This window comes from Lagenorhynchus albirostris, chromosome 19 (assembly GCF_949774975.1).
Source record: "Lagenorhynchus albirostris chromosome 19, mLagAlb1.1, whole genome shotgun sequence".
NCBI lineage: Eukaryota > Metazoa > Chordata > Mammalia > Artiodactyla > Delphinidae > Lagenorhynchus > Lagenorhynchus albirostris.
In genome coordinates this window covers 14,350,106-14,363,749 of record NC_083113.1, presented here as the reverse complement: position 1 = coordinate 14,363,749, position 13,644 = coordinate 14,350,106, and the positions used below count along the sequence as shown (strand labels likewise).

The following is a 13,644-nucleotide window of genomic DNA, read 5'->3' as shown; positions in this document are numbered from 1 at the left end:
CAAGTTATCACTGACAAGTGCTGCCTCCAAACACAGGGTTCTCAGTCATACCTTCAGCTGGACAAAGAGGCCAGTGGGAAAGCAGGACCATATTTACGAAAGCCCCAAATTTCATACCAGTTACTTAAATAAGTCATCCAGCCCCTTGTTCGTTTGAAAATGTGATTGGACAAGCAGGGATCACCAGATGCTTAAAGAAAACCAGCAGTCTGAAAAAGAACCAGTAAGATAAACATGCAGGGCTTCCCTGGTGGCACAGTGGTTAAGAATCCGCCTGCCAATGCAGGGGACACGGGTTGAAGCCCTGGTTCCTGAAGATGCAGCGGAGCAACTAAGCCCGTGCGCCACAACTACTGAGCCTGCAAGCCACAACTATTGAGCCCGTGTGCCACAACTACTGAAGCCTGCACGCGTAGAGCCCATGCTCCACAACAAGAGAAGCCACCGCAATGAGAGGCCCATACGCCGCAACGAAGAGTAGCCCCTGCTCACCGCAACTAGAGAAAGCCACGCACAGCAACAAAGACCCAATGCAGCCAAAAATAAATAATTAATTAATTAAAAAAAAAAAGATAAACATGCAGAGCAAAAGTGAACTGACCCCAGAGGTAACAGAGACAGTTCAGAGGGCCAAAAGAATGTAAAGGAAAAGAAAAACCCTAATTCGTACACTCAGGGCCGGCTTCAGGCTTCATGGGTGTGTGACCTTTGGAGTTGTACTTAGAAGGGCTCCATGCCTGTTTAATGGTCTGCTACTGCCAACCTGAAATTCTTAATCGTGTTTGAACAAGGGGCCCACATTTTCATTTTGTACTGGGCCCTGCAAATTATGTAGCTGGTCCTGAGTACACGTAGATTTGAGAAGAAATTTCAAAGCAAAACAAGAACAGGATACTAAAAAAGGAAGAATGTCTTTTAAAAAAAAAAAAAGGAAGACTGTCGTCAAGAAGAAAAAAAGAATTCCAAGAAATAGATGGGATGAGTTAAAAACAGGAAAATCCTTGTCTCAAAAGAGAAAAAGTAAAGCTATTTAAAAGAACTGCAGGAAAAACAAAAAACTGTTTAAGAAAGTCATGGCACAAATATGATATACACTAAACCATATCCATGTTATATCCATTTGATAACGTACAAGAAAAAGGAATCCATTTGACCTGGAGGCTAGGGGCATTCTCCTTATACTAGCTCTGTTTATTGGTTTTCATGGGAAAAATATTGTTTTTGTTTTATTGAGATATAATTAATATTGTGTAAATTTAAGATGTACAGCCTCTTTTTTTTTTTTTTTGGCCTCAGCACGTGGCTTGTGGGATCTTAGTTCCCTGACCAGGGATCGAACCTGGACCCCCGGCAGTGGAAGCAAGGAGTCCTAACCACTAGACAGCCAGGGAATTCTCCAGCCTGTTGATTTGATACATTTATATATTGCAATATGATTATTTATTAGCAATGCCTTTATCACTTCACATAATTATTTCCTTTTTTGGTAAGAACATTTAAGATCTGGTCTCTTAACATAAAGATTGTCTTTTCAAAAAAAGACAATCTTTTGGATTGTGCTAGGAAATCTACATGCAAAAAGATGAATTTAGGCCTTTACCTCACACCATACACAAACATCAACTCAAAATGAATCAGAGACCTAAATGTAAGAGTTAAAACTATAACATTTTTAGAAGAAAACAGGAGAAAAATCTCATGATCTTGGGTTAGGCAAAGATTTCTTAGATACAATACCAAAAGTATGATTCATAAAAGAAAAAATGGATTAATTAAACACCATCAAAATTTTAAACTTTTGTACTTCAAAAGACATCATTAAGAAAATGAAAAGACAAGTTATAGATTAACAGAAAATATTTGCATACCATATATTTGATAAAGGACTTGTATCTAGAATATATAAAGAACACTTAAAATTCAGTAAGACAATCCAATTTAAAAATTGATGAAAGGGGCTTCCCTGGTGGCGCAGTGGTTGAGAGTCCGCCTGCCGATGCAGGGGACGCGGGTTCGTGCCCCGGTCTGGGAAGATCCCACATGCCGCGGAGCGGCTGGTCCCATGAGCCGTGGCCGCTGAGCCTGCGCGTCCGGAGCCTGTGCTCCGCAACGGGAGAGGCCACAGCAGTGAGAGGCCCGCGTACCGCAAAAAAAAAAAAAAAAATTGATGAAAGATTTGAATACACATTTCACTGAAGAAGATATACAAATGACTAATAAGCACATGAAAAGATGCTCAACATCATTAGTCATTAAGGAAATGCAATTTGAAATCACAATGTGATGCCACTTCATGCCCACTAGAATGGCTATTGTCCAAAAGACTGGCAAAGGACAGGGAGAAACTGGAACCCTCACACACTGCTGGTGGGAATGTAAAATGGTACAGCCTCTTTGGAAAACAGTTTCTCTAAAAGTTGAACATTAGGGCTTCCCTGGTGGCGCAGTGGTTGAGAGTCCGCTTGCCGATGCAGGGGACACGGATTCGTGCCCCGGTCTGGGAAGATCCCACATGCCGTGGAGCGGCTGGGCCCGTGAGCCATGGCCGCTGAGCCTGCGCGTCCGGAGCCTGTGCTCCACTACGGGAGAGGCCACAACAGTGAGAGGCCCGTGTACCGCAAAAAAATAAATAAATAAATAAAAGTTGAACATTAAAAAAAAGAAAAAGTTAAACATAAACTTACCATGAAACCCAGCAATTCTACTATTAGGCTATCTACCCAAGAGAAATGAAAACACACGTCCACGCAAAGACTTGACTGCAAAAGTGCATAGCAACATTATATCTTCGGAAACAACCCAAATGTCCATCAACTGGTGGATGGATAAACAAAATGTGGTATAGTCATACAGTGGAATACTGTTCAACAATAAAGGAATGAAGTACTGGTACGTGCTACAATATGAGAATGAACCCCCAAACAGTATGCTAAGTGAAAGCACCAGACACAAAAGATCACGTATCGTATGATGGATTCATATGAAATGTCCGGAAAAGACATACAGAAAGACTAGTAGTTGCCCGGGACTGGACATGGGAACAGGAAGTGATCACAGATAGGCACAAGGGATATTTTGGAGGTGATAGAAATGCTCTAAAACTGTGGTGATGGCTGCAAAACTCTGTAAATTTACTAAATCACTGAATTGTACACTTAAAAGGGCTGAATTTTATGGTATGTAAATTGCACTTCAATAAAGCTGTCCAAGAAAAGAAAAAAAAAACCCCAAACCCGGCAAACTTTACAGTTAAAGCATGTAAGACTTAAACAGTGTAACAGAACAGACTGTAGAAGTAATCAACCTTGACAGTGTGAAAGCAAGTGTACAACTGACAAAAGATGGGAAAGGAAAAGGTGGGAGGAGGGGAAGCCAAGACGCTTCTCTCACTCACTCAGTATCATGGGAATCAAAAGTTGCCAGAATAAGAAATACAAGTGAAGCATAAAATTTAAAGTTACAAAGGTAAATAAGAAATGATCTTTTAAAAAGTACAATTATTAAAAATTAGTGGAGCGAATACACAGTGAGCTAAACACCATCTTTCATAGCAGACAGTAATAGACCATACTGAATTTCCCTATTTCTCTGTCATTTTCACTGTCATCACCCTCTCAGTTATTCAGCTGCTTTCTGGGCCACAGCATGGGTGAAATGGGAGGCAAAGTTACTTCTGATTTTGGTATATTCTAGTTTAAATGTCATGAACATCATGCGTATTAAAATCAATCAACCAGCCAACTAGTGCAATGTCACCATAATTTACTTAAAATGCCACTAGTGAGAACTCCCATACACACCACTTTGGAACCACTTTGGAAACTAGTTGGGCATTTTTAAATTTATTTATTTATTATGTGGCCGCACCACAGGGCATGTGGGATCTTAGTTCCCCATCAGGGATTGAACCCGCCGCGCCTGCAGTGGAAGTGCGGAGTTTTAATCACTGGACCGCCAGGGAATTCCCTAGTTGGACATTTTTAATTTATTTATTTTTGGCTGCATTGGGTATTCGTTGCTGCGTGCAGGATTTCTCTAGTTGCAGTGAGCGGGGGCTACTCTTTGTTGCGGTGCACTGGCTTCTCATTGTGGTGGCTTTTGTTTGTTGCGGAGCACGGGCTCTAGGCGCACGGGCTTCAGTAGTTGCAGCACGTGGGCTCAGTAGTTGTGGCTTGTGGGCTCTAGAGCACAGGCTTAGTCGTTGTGGCGCATGGGCTTAGTTGCTCCACGGCATGTGGGATCTTCCTGGACCAGGGCTCGAATCCGTGTCCCCTGCATTGGCAGGCGGACTCTTAACCACTGCACCACCAGGGAAGTCCCAAGGCATTTTTTTTTTTTTTTTTTTTTTGCGGTACGCGGGCCTCTCGCTGTTGTGGCCTCTCCCGTTGCAGAGCACAGGCTCCGGACGCACAGGCTCAGCGGTCATGGCTCACGGGCCTAGCCGCTCCACAGCATGTGGGATCCTCCCGGAATGGGGCACAAACCCGTGTCCCCTGCATTGGCAGGCGGACTCTCAACCACTGCGCCACCAGGGAAGCCCCCCAAGGCATTTTTTACTTAAGTTAGAAATGTGCCTTCTCCATGACCCAGCAATTCGACCCCAGAGCCAGGAAACACATACTAGGATATTCACGACAGCATTGCCCCTAACAGCTTCAGCCTGGAAATGACCCAGGTGCCCATCCGCTGTAAGGTGTATAAACAAATTAAGGCAGTCACAGAATGGGATACTAAGTAGCAATAAAAAAGAGTTAACGACAAGTAAACACAACAACACAAATGGACCTCAAAAGCATAATTTTGGGTGAAGTTGCCAGACACAACAAGTCACCCAGAGTGCGAGTCCCAGGACAACCAGACAGCTGGGTGGCCTGGGGCAGTCCTGTCTACACCTAGTGTCCCAGGGTAATTAGGGTCATTGTTAATAGTGACCCCTATCGCTTCCAAAATTCCCTGGTTTAGATGATAAATTATATACTCACACCAGTGGTTCTACTCTTAGAAAGTTTACAAACAAGCTAAACCAATCAATACTACTTATGGATGTACACACATATTAAAAGGTACTAACACCATATTAAAAAAACCAAGCAGGGAGACGAGCATTATAAAAGTCGGGACGCTGGTTCCCTCCGCGGGGATGGAAAGGGCTACTAACCAGAGGAGCATCTGGGGGCTGGTAATGTTCTCCTTGTTGACCTGGGTGCTGGTTACATACTTTATAATTATTTGTTAAACTGTACATGTATATTTTATGTACTTTTCTGTATGAGTGTTATATTTCGCCATTTAACAATTATTAGGGCTATCAGTGAACACCATGATTATTTAAGTCAAAGAAGGAAACAGTCACACTGCATCTTAGTACAAATAATAGTTCATATTTGTCGATGCTTTCTTTGTGTAAGGCATCCTGAGAAATTCTTTACGTGCATCATCTCATTCCCTGGAGGCAGCACTGACATTTCTGGGGCATCACAGGGCTAGCCGGGGACATTGGTTTTGGGAACTGCTGGTGACAGCCTGCAGAGGAGGTGGCACTGGGGAGAGGTGAAATGTTGCCAGTTCCACATTCAGTCAGCCCCAGGTTCGCCCCAGCCCTAATTCAAACTTCTTCGTGAATTTGGGCATGTGGCTTTCCCTCTCTAAGCGTAGATTTCCCCTCTGGAAAATGGGACGTGTGCAGGTCCACATCTCCCGTCCACAATCCCTAAATCCAGAAGCTCTGCAAACCAAGTCTTTCACAGACCCATTTGGTGGCAGAGCTGCCTGGAACGGATGGAAGGTTTTATTTATGGTATGAACCTGCATTTCACTGAAGAAATATCCGTGTGTTCGATTACTCTCCAGCCCCACTAGGAATCTTATCTAAGGTACAGGATGGTTCCTATGGCTTGCCTCATATTCACTTCCCAAACGCATTGGGCCTCAAAAGTTTTGGCTAAGACACTGTGGACTTGTAGTAACTCTCACTTCTCATGGTGATGGGGAAATTCAGTGAGATCAAGGCCTGGCCCTCGACAAGTGTTAGCTGCCATTGTGAACGCTGTGACTACGATTAGCACTTAAGTCCATCTATGGGACTGGAGTCTGTGGCTGCACCTCCTTATGTCAGAATCACGCAGCCATTAAAACCATGACTGGAGGAATGTGGGCTAAGGGGATCCTTAGGGAGTAACGAAGCACAGCAGGACATGAAACTGCAGCAACGGCAAGGTCAGAGCCATTCAGTGAATTTAAAAACGGCAAGAGAAAATGCCAAGTTTGGGACTTCCCTGGTGGCGCAGTGGTTAAGAATCCGCCTGCCAATGCAGGGGACACGGGTTCGAGCCCTGGTCTGGGAAGATCCCACATGCCGCAGAGCAAATAAGCCCGTGCGCCACAACTACTGAGCCTGAGCTCTAGAGCCCGCGAGCTACAACTACCGAGGCCCACGCGCCTAGAGCCCATGCTCTGAAACAAGAGAAGCCACTGCAATAAGAAGCCCGCACACCGCAATGAAGAGTAGCGCCCACTCGCCACTAGAGAAAGCCCGTGTGCAGCAGTGAAGACCCAATGCAGCCAAAAATAAATAAATTAAGTTAAAAAAAAAAGAAAATGGCAAGTTCAAAATCTATCTCCAGAAAAAAAAAGGAGTAGAAGGAAGGGCTCAAGAGCAGTGATGATGTTATGAGTAGTTATTCCCAGGTGAGCAGACCATGGTAGTTAAGAAAAATCCTTCACAAAATACTAACAGCTAATGTTAACTGCACTCTAACTGCTCTAGGCATGTGGAAAAGTGCTTTACAAGATCTCACAGAAGGCCCCACAACAACCCCATGAGGCAGGCGCTATTTTTCAGCTGGGGAAACTGAGGCTTGGAGGAGGGAAGCAACCGACCCAAGGTCGCCTGACAGGCAAGCAGGTCGGGGATTTGAACCTCAGTGTGGAGGACTCCAGGGTTTGTGCCACTGTGCACGTCTTCATCTCTGAGTTTCTATACTGTCTTACTTTATTTACATCAAATTTTACCATAAAAATGTCACCGTACAGAAAAGTTGAAAAAAATAGTTAAAACGAATATCTCAGTGTGCTCCATATTTTGCCATATTGGCTTTCTCTCCCTCCCTCTCTTTTGATTAACCTTTTTCTTTTTTTTGATGGTCTTGAACCACGTGGCATTTTATTTGAATTGCATTTTACATTTTCTGTCTTGGTATGTTGTGACTCCAGAGGACTAGCTACTGTTGCCAAGGCAAGATGACTTTGGGTAACTTCAGGGATCCACCGGGTTTTTGCTTGTTTTTTAAATTATTTTTTATTGGAGTATAGTTGATTTACAATGTCTCTTTTGATGAACTATTAAACATGCATCTTCTAAGAAAGAATAAGGACCCTCTATAAGTCTATACTAACATTTAATCCACTAAGAGAAATCCATTCTACCATCTAATCTTCACTCCATGAACACTTTTTCCCATTGTCCCAAGGTCTTCTGGAGCTGTATCTTCCTAACAAAGATGGGGCTCACACACTGCTGGGGTGCTCATGTCTCTCTAATCTCTTTTAATCTAAAACACTGCCCCTGCCTTTTCCATTTTTCTTAAAGAGATTATATTTCTTTTATCATAGGAAAAAACTAAGGCAGATTTTTCTATTTGATTTGTGAATCATATGTATAACTTGACTGGATTGAAAAATTAGCATTTAAATAAATATAAATACTATTTATTAAAAATATTTTAATATTTATTAAATATTTATTAAATATTAATATTTAATATTTATACTATTTATTAAAAATATTTTAGGGACTTCCCTGGTGGCACAGTGGTTAAGACTCCACGCTCCCAATGCAGGGGGCCGGGTTCGATCCCTGGTCAGGGAACTAGATCCCACATGCATGCCTCAACTAAGAGTTCGCATGCCACAACTAAGGAGCTCGCAAGCCACAACTAGGACCCAGTGCAACCAAACAAATAAATTAAAAATATGTATATTTTTTAAAGTAGATTCCTCAGTCAGGCCATACAAAAATGGAAGTCAACAGATTATATACATATATATATAACAAATATATATATATAGTTATATATAGATATATTTAATGGAACAAGAAAACAAAAGTTTACAAAAATTATTTCATGTTACAAAAGTGCCAATAGAGAAACTAAAAGGAATGTCATGATTATTTAGGAAGGAGGGAAACCGTGGAGATGATTGATAAACTAAGAAATAACAATGGAAGAATTTGCTTTAAAAATTTGGAAGTAACTACCAGAGTAATAAAAAGCAGAGAAAGGTTTAAAACCATGCACCACGGATCACAAGTTACTTTTGCCATTTCTGAAAAGTAATTTAATTACAAAGTTTTAAAACTGGCTGCGGGGGAGGGTGCGCTGTTTAAACGATTGATATTTCATGCAAAGCTTTGTCCCGTTTGTCTTTTGTTCTTGTGTTACTGGGACATTTAAAAAATTGTTATTATTTATTTTAAAAGTAGGTTGGTAATATTGTAAATTTGAATATTGGTAATATTCAAAATAAGGGGTAAACAGCTGCTGTCTAAAGTTGAAGGATCAAGATACGGAGTGTTAACAAATATTACTGAACACTGCAAAGGTTAACTTAGAACAAAATTTAAATTGGGTGGAGCGGCCGCAGCTAAAAACATACTGTGCCCAAGTTGCTAAATCGAGAAACGGCGCTCTAAGATCTGATTCACAGATTTTTCCGCCAGTCAGAGGAAACAAAAACCAGAATTGGTAAAAAGTGGTCTGGCCTTTCACCAGCTGCTGCGAACACGTGTTGGTCGGGTACGTTTCGGAGGGGGATTTATTCAATGGTGGCCTCCGCGGGCCAGCAGCCGAGCCTCAGGCGAGGGCTTTAGAGGACTGCTTTTAGCAAAGCCCTTTCCGAACGATCTGGGGCTTTCAAACGTGCGATTGTGTAACTCTGGACTTAAAGGGGCAGAAGCTGGCTGGGGCAGGCCGGGAAGGGGCACTAGGGCGCAGGACTCTCGGGACACGCCCCTCCGGGCAGGGCCTGGGGCGGAAATCCTTCCCGGGGCGCCTCAGCCGCGAGTGGGGACGGGACACCGGTCCCGACCTGGGTCCCTACCTGTCCCGGCGCTCACCTGGCGGCCTGCTCGGAGGCGGCGGCGGGCTAGGATCCCCTTCCCCACCCTGCTCTGAGAGGCAGTCGGGGGGCTCCCCGGGAACGGCCGCGCCCAGGGAGCCCCGGGACCCGCGCTCTGGGCAGTCGGTCCTCTCCGGGGCGGACGGCTGTGAGATCCCGCGGGCGGGCGGCTGCGCGAAGCCGGAGCGAGGGAGGGGCGGGGTCTGGGAGGCTGTAGGCGCTGGGAGGAGGGCCCAGCTGCCGCAAGGCTGGCGGGGAGGAGACCCAGCCCCCGCCCTCGTGCATCTCGGGGCCCGCTCCTCTGAGAGTTTACATTTTCTCCACGTGGTTACGTGCTGCCCAGGCGCCCCGCGATTTGAGACCCGGGCTCCCCGGCGCTTAGCGCAGGCACCACCGGTGGGCGAGTCCCACCTCCCGGGGAGCCTCCCGCCGTGGAAATGGTCCCAGCTGCCCCCACCCCCCAAATCATGTCTTTCCTTCCTTTTCCCGCCAACCTGCCTACAACCGCCTCGCCGTTCACAACATCTCTCCCACCATACGTCAACTTCTAGTAAATGGCCGAGCTGTGACTTCGACCCTGGGCTTGGTGTGAAACACTTGGATAGAAGCTTCTATCCACAGGGGTTCTCTCGAATTTACATTGTGTCCCCAGGGTGGTAGTGTCTCAGAAGCCCAGGCTTGTTCTTAAGTTGAGCCTCTCTGCCAAACATACCTCTCTGGGGTGACAACCTGGGCGCTCCTACGTTAGAAACCTGCCCCCTCCCCTAAATTGCAGACAAGGTAATTAATCCGAGGTTCACAGTAAGGATGGGGCCAAGACCCATTTCTCTCTTGACCTCTGCCCTTGGCCCTGCACAGTTTCTTCGGATTGCCCTGTACTGCGCAAGGAACCTCAAGGACTGACCTTAGCCTCCCCAGAGCCAGTCTTCTGAGCTCCAGGCCTCCCACAACCTAGGAAATCGTCACCAGTCCCAGTTATCCCAGCGCTCACTCATCACGGGCACTGAAACTGATAGAACACGTCTCTGTACTTAGCAGAGCCTAGGTTCCTCTGTCTCCCGGTAGAGAGACTTCAGGGAGAGGCAGAGTGACAGGTAAGAAAAGAGTTTACAGTATTAGTATAGGACACTTTTGAGGCCTACAAGCTGGTGGGCAAGGGAGTGCCACGCCTGGAGAACTTAGTGGGCTACAGTTTTATAATCAAAGGAAAAGTGGAGAGGGGGAGAAGACCACCTTTTTCCTCATTCTTGAGTAGATGGTGAGCTTCCATCATCAGCTCCTCCTCCATGTGAGGTGGGGGAGTTTTCTTGTCCCTCCATGGTCAAGCCGGGACTGTCACGGCGCAATGGAAATGAGCAAAAAGGCGATAACGTATGCTAAAAAAATGTAAATCATCTCAGGGTTCAGTATAATGTCACCCTTTCCTTATATTTTTGTTTTCAGTGTGCCCAGAGGAGCATGTCCTAGGAATCATTAACCTACTGAGCTCACTGGGCAAGACATGGGTCTCATGCCACCATCGTTTTATTGTTTTGGGGCATGTCTCATGCTTCTGTTGCATGGTTTTGTTGCTAAGCGAGGCTGCTTGGTGTTGTAGTTAAGCAAACATGCTTTCTTGAGTGACCATTAACTTACAGGGGTCTCCCATACTTTTTTCTCTACTTAAAATCCCCTAGTGGGATTAACTAATCACCTACTTTGTCCCTTTACTCTGTCCCTATCAACTATGCTAAATGGAATATGCATTATTCCATGGGCACCTCTCCTGAGAAACTGAGGCCCAGAGATACGTAGGCTTTGCACGAGGTGCAAGTCACTGGCTTGGTGGTCACACAGGAAAGGGTTTAAGCCTCGGTTCCCCAGGTCCCTTCCGCCGGAAGCCTCAGAAAGGCACCACAACGCCATCATGAGGACGGCGTGAGGTCCGTGCCTGCAGCGCGCAGTAAACGTCAGCTCTCGTTATTTGTACCATCTGCCTTTCGAAGCATTTTCTGCGGTGGGTTGTAAAATTGTTGTATTATTGGTAGCGTGTACAGTATCGATCCACACACAGTCCCTTATCTGAAAGGCCTAGGACTAGATGGTTTGGATTCCGGATTGTTTATTTTTTACTTTTCAAATTTAGAAGGCAGTAGAATGCATATAACATATATACAGCAATCTGCAGTATTCCCAGCAGGATCAGGGCAGCATTCCATGATCATGTGATATTTCTGAGTTAAATTGTGTGTAGAAAGAACTACTTAGTGGAATAGTTATGAGTACCTGATGTCAGTTCAGTCAGGTCTTATTGCTTGAAGAGATTGGGGCCTAATTTATGAAGAAAGTTTGTGGGTAAGAAACTATAACAATGTTTTTAAGTTGTTATTTATTTATTTATTTATTTATTGAGCCTCACTGCACAGCTTGTGGGGTCTTAGTTCCCCGACCAGGGATGGAACCCAGGCCTGGTGCAGGGGAAGTGAAGAGTCCGAACCACTGGACCTCCAGGGAATTCCCTATTTTTAAAAAAAAAATAACTTTATTTATTTATTTATTTTTGGCTGCGTTGGGTCTTCGTTGCTGCACGCCAGCTTTCTCTAGTTGCGGTGAGCGGGGGCTACTCTTCATTGCAGTGTGCGGGCTTCTCATTGCAGTGGCTTCTCTTGTTGCAGAGCATGGGCTCTAGGTGTGCAGGCTTCAGCAGTTGTGTTTCCCGGGCTCTAGAGAGCGGGCTCAGTGGTTGTGGCACATGGGCTTAGTTGATCCGTGGCATGTGGGATCTTCCCGGGCCAGGGATCGAACCCGTGTCCCCTGAATTGGCAGGCGGATTCTTAACCACTGCGCCACCAGGGAAGTCCCCTTGATTGGGTCTTGAACTGGTGATTTCCTTTGGGTTCTGTCTTGCTCGGGGCTAGTTTTCTTTTCCTGTCTGATGATCTAGATTGTTCCTTGCCATTCTCAACTGAGGAGCAAGGCTGGTGTCTGGTAGGTGATGGGACTGTGCTTCCTGTTATAAATGTTGGACTGTTTTCCCGCCAGGTCTCAGGGTGAATGGGAGCTTTGTGTCTGGGCGTGGGGCTTGCTGTCGGGCCAGCCTCACATGTGGATGGTGAGAGACCAGAAGCCCCACTTCCGGCTGCCCCTCCCCTCCTCCACAAGTGCCGAAATAGGACTGGCTTTTTCCAGAAGCTGACACCTAGCCTAGTTACCACCTCAGGCTGGCAGAGAGCTGGATCTCTTTAGGGAAGCGCCCTTCGATTCTTGTTGTCCTGCCCATGACTGTTGGGTGGCCTGTGCCCTGGGGAAGGGGGGAGGAGAGGGTGCAGGAAGTGTGGAAAAACTATCATCTGAGCCTGCCTTGGCCCTTTTTTCTCACTCCTGCCTGTCTCCTACAGCCCGGGTCATGCTGGGCTCCCTCTTCCCGGCAGTCCTGTCCTGAGTGCGATGACCTCTTCACTCTGATTCATATCCCCAAGCCTCTAGCAGGTTTGCCTACCAGAAAAGTGTGGGAATCTCTTACATGTGGGTGGTCTCTGCAGTAGGCTGAGTAAAGACCCCCTGAACATATCTGTGCCCTAATCCCTGGGACCTGTGAATACTGCCGAATGCGGCACAAAATATTTTACAGGCTTGTAACCTCCAGAACTGTAAAAGAATAACTTTTGTTGTGTTAAGCCATTGAGTTTATGGTCATTCGTTGCAGCAGCAACAGGAAATGAATCCAGTCTCCTCCCCCAGCCCTTTGTCAGCTGATTTCCTTTTTTATTCCATTACTTTATAGAAACGGGAATGTATCATAACCTCTAAGGTGCTAAGACCGGGGGTGGGGGTGGGGGGGAGCTCTGGGTCAGACTTTATCTCCTGGTGACACCGCTGATTACTGAGTGACCCGAGGCAGGTCACTTTGCTGTCTCACCGTGTTGTCATTTTCCTTGTGGCGTGAAGGTCAAACTGGATGACGCAGAAGTCGCCTCCAGCTTCTGTCAGGCCTACAGATCTGTTTTGTTTAGCTTTCAGTGTTTTAAAGTTTCTCATTGTATTTATTTTGAATTGGATAATATATTTACAAGGTATAAAAATTTAAAAGTATAAAAAAGGTTTCTAGGGCTAATCTCTATTCTACCACTGCCCTCAGCTACCCCAGTTTTCCCCTCGATTCAGACATGTTCTTGCAGAGATTTTCTATACATGTACAAGGAATTATGCAGACACACACTCTCTTCAAATAAACAATAACATACCATGTACTCCCTGTTTGACACTTTGCTTTTACCGTATAATATATATTTTAAAAATCCTTTTCCTTTATGGTTTATTACAGGATATTGAATATAGTTCTCTATGCTCTACAATAGGACTTTGTTGTTTATCCATTCTATATATAATCGTTTGCATCTGCTAATCCCAAACTCCCAATCCATCCCTCCCCCACCTCCCCTCATTTAATATACTTTGATGATCTTTCCATATCATTACATAGAGAGCTTCCTTATTTATTTACTTTTATGTATGGGGGTACCCCATGTTTTACTCTCATCCTTTACT

At 45.2% G+C, this 13,644-nt stretch overlaps 1 protein-coding gene across 11 annotated transcripts in view; it reads right to left on the bottom strand.

The window, feature by feature from the left end:
* LOC132510048 (F-box only protein 17) overlaps positions 1-9,268 on the bottom strand; it is a 29,527-nt gene extending 20,259 nt beyond the window's left edge. For 10 of the 11 annotated variants that reach the window (XM_060131746.1, XM_060131744.1, XM_060131750.1 and 7 more), the window contains exon 1: positions 9,100-9,268. The gene's annotated coding sequence lies outside the window, so the exon portion shown is untranslated. The remainder of the gene's footprint in view (positions 1-9,099) is intronic. The other variant, XM_060131745.1, reaches the window with a different exon arrangement.
* Positions 9,269-13,644: the final 4,376 nt, after the last annotated feature.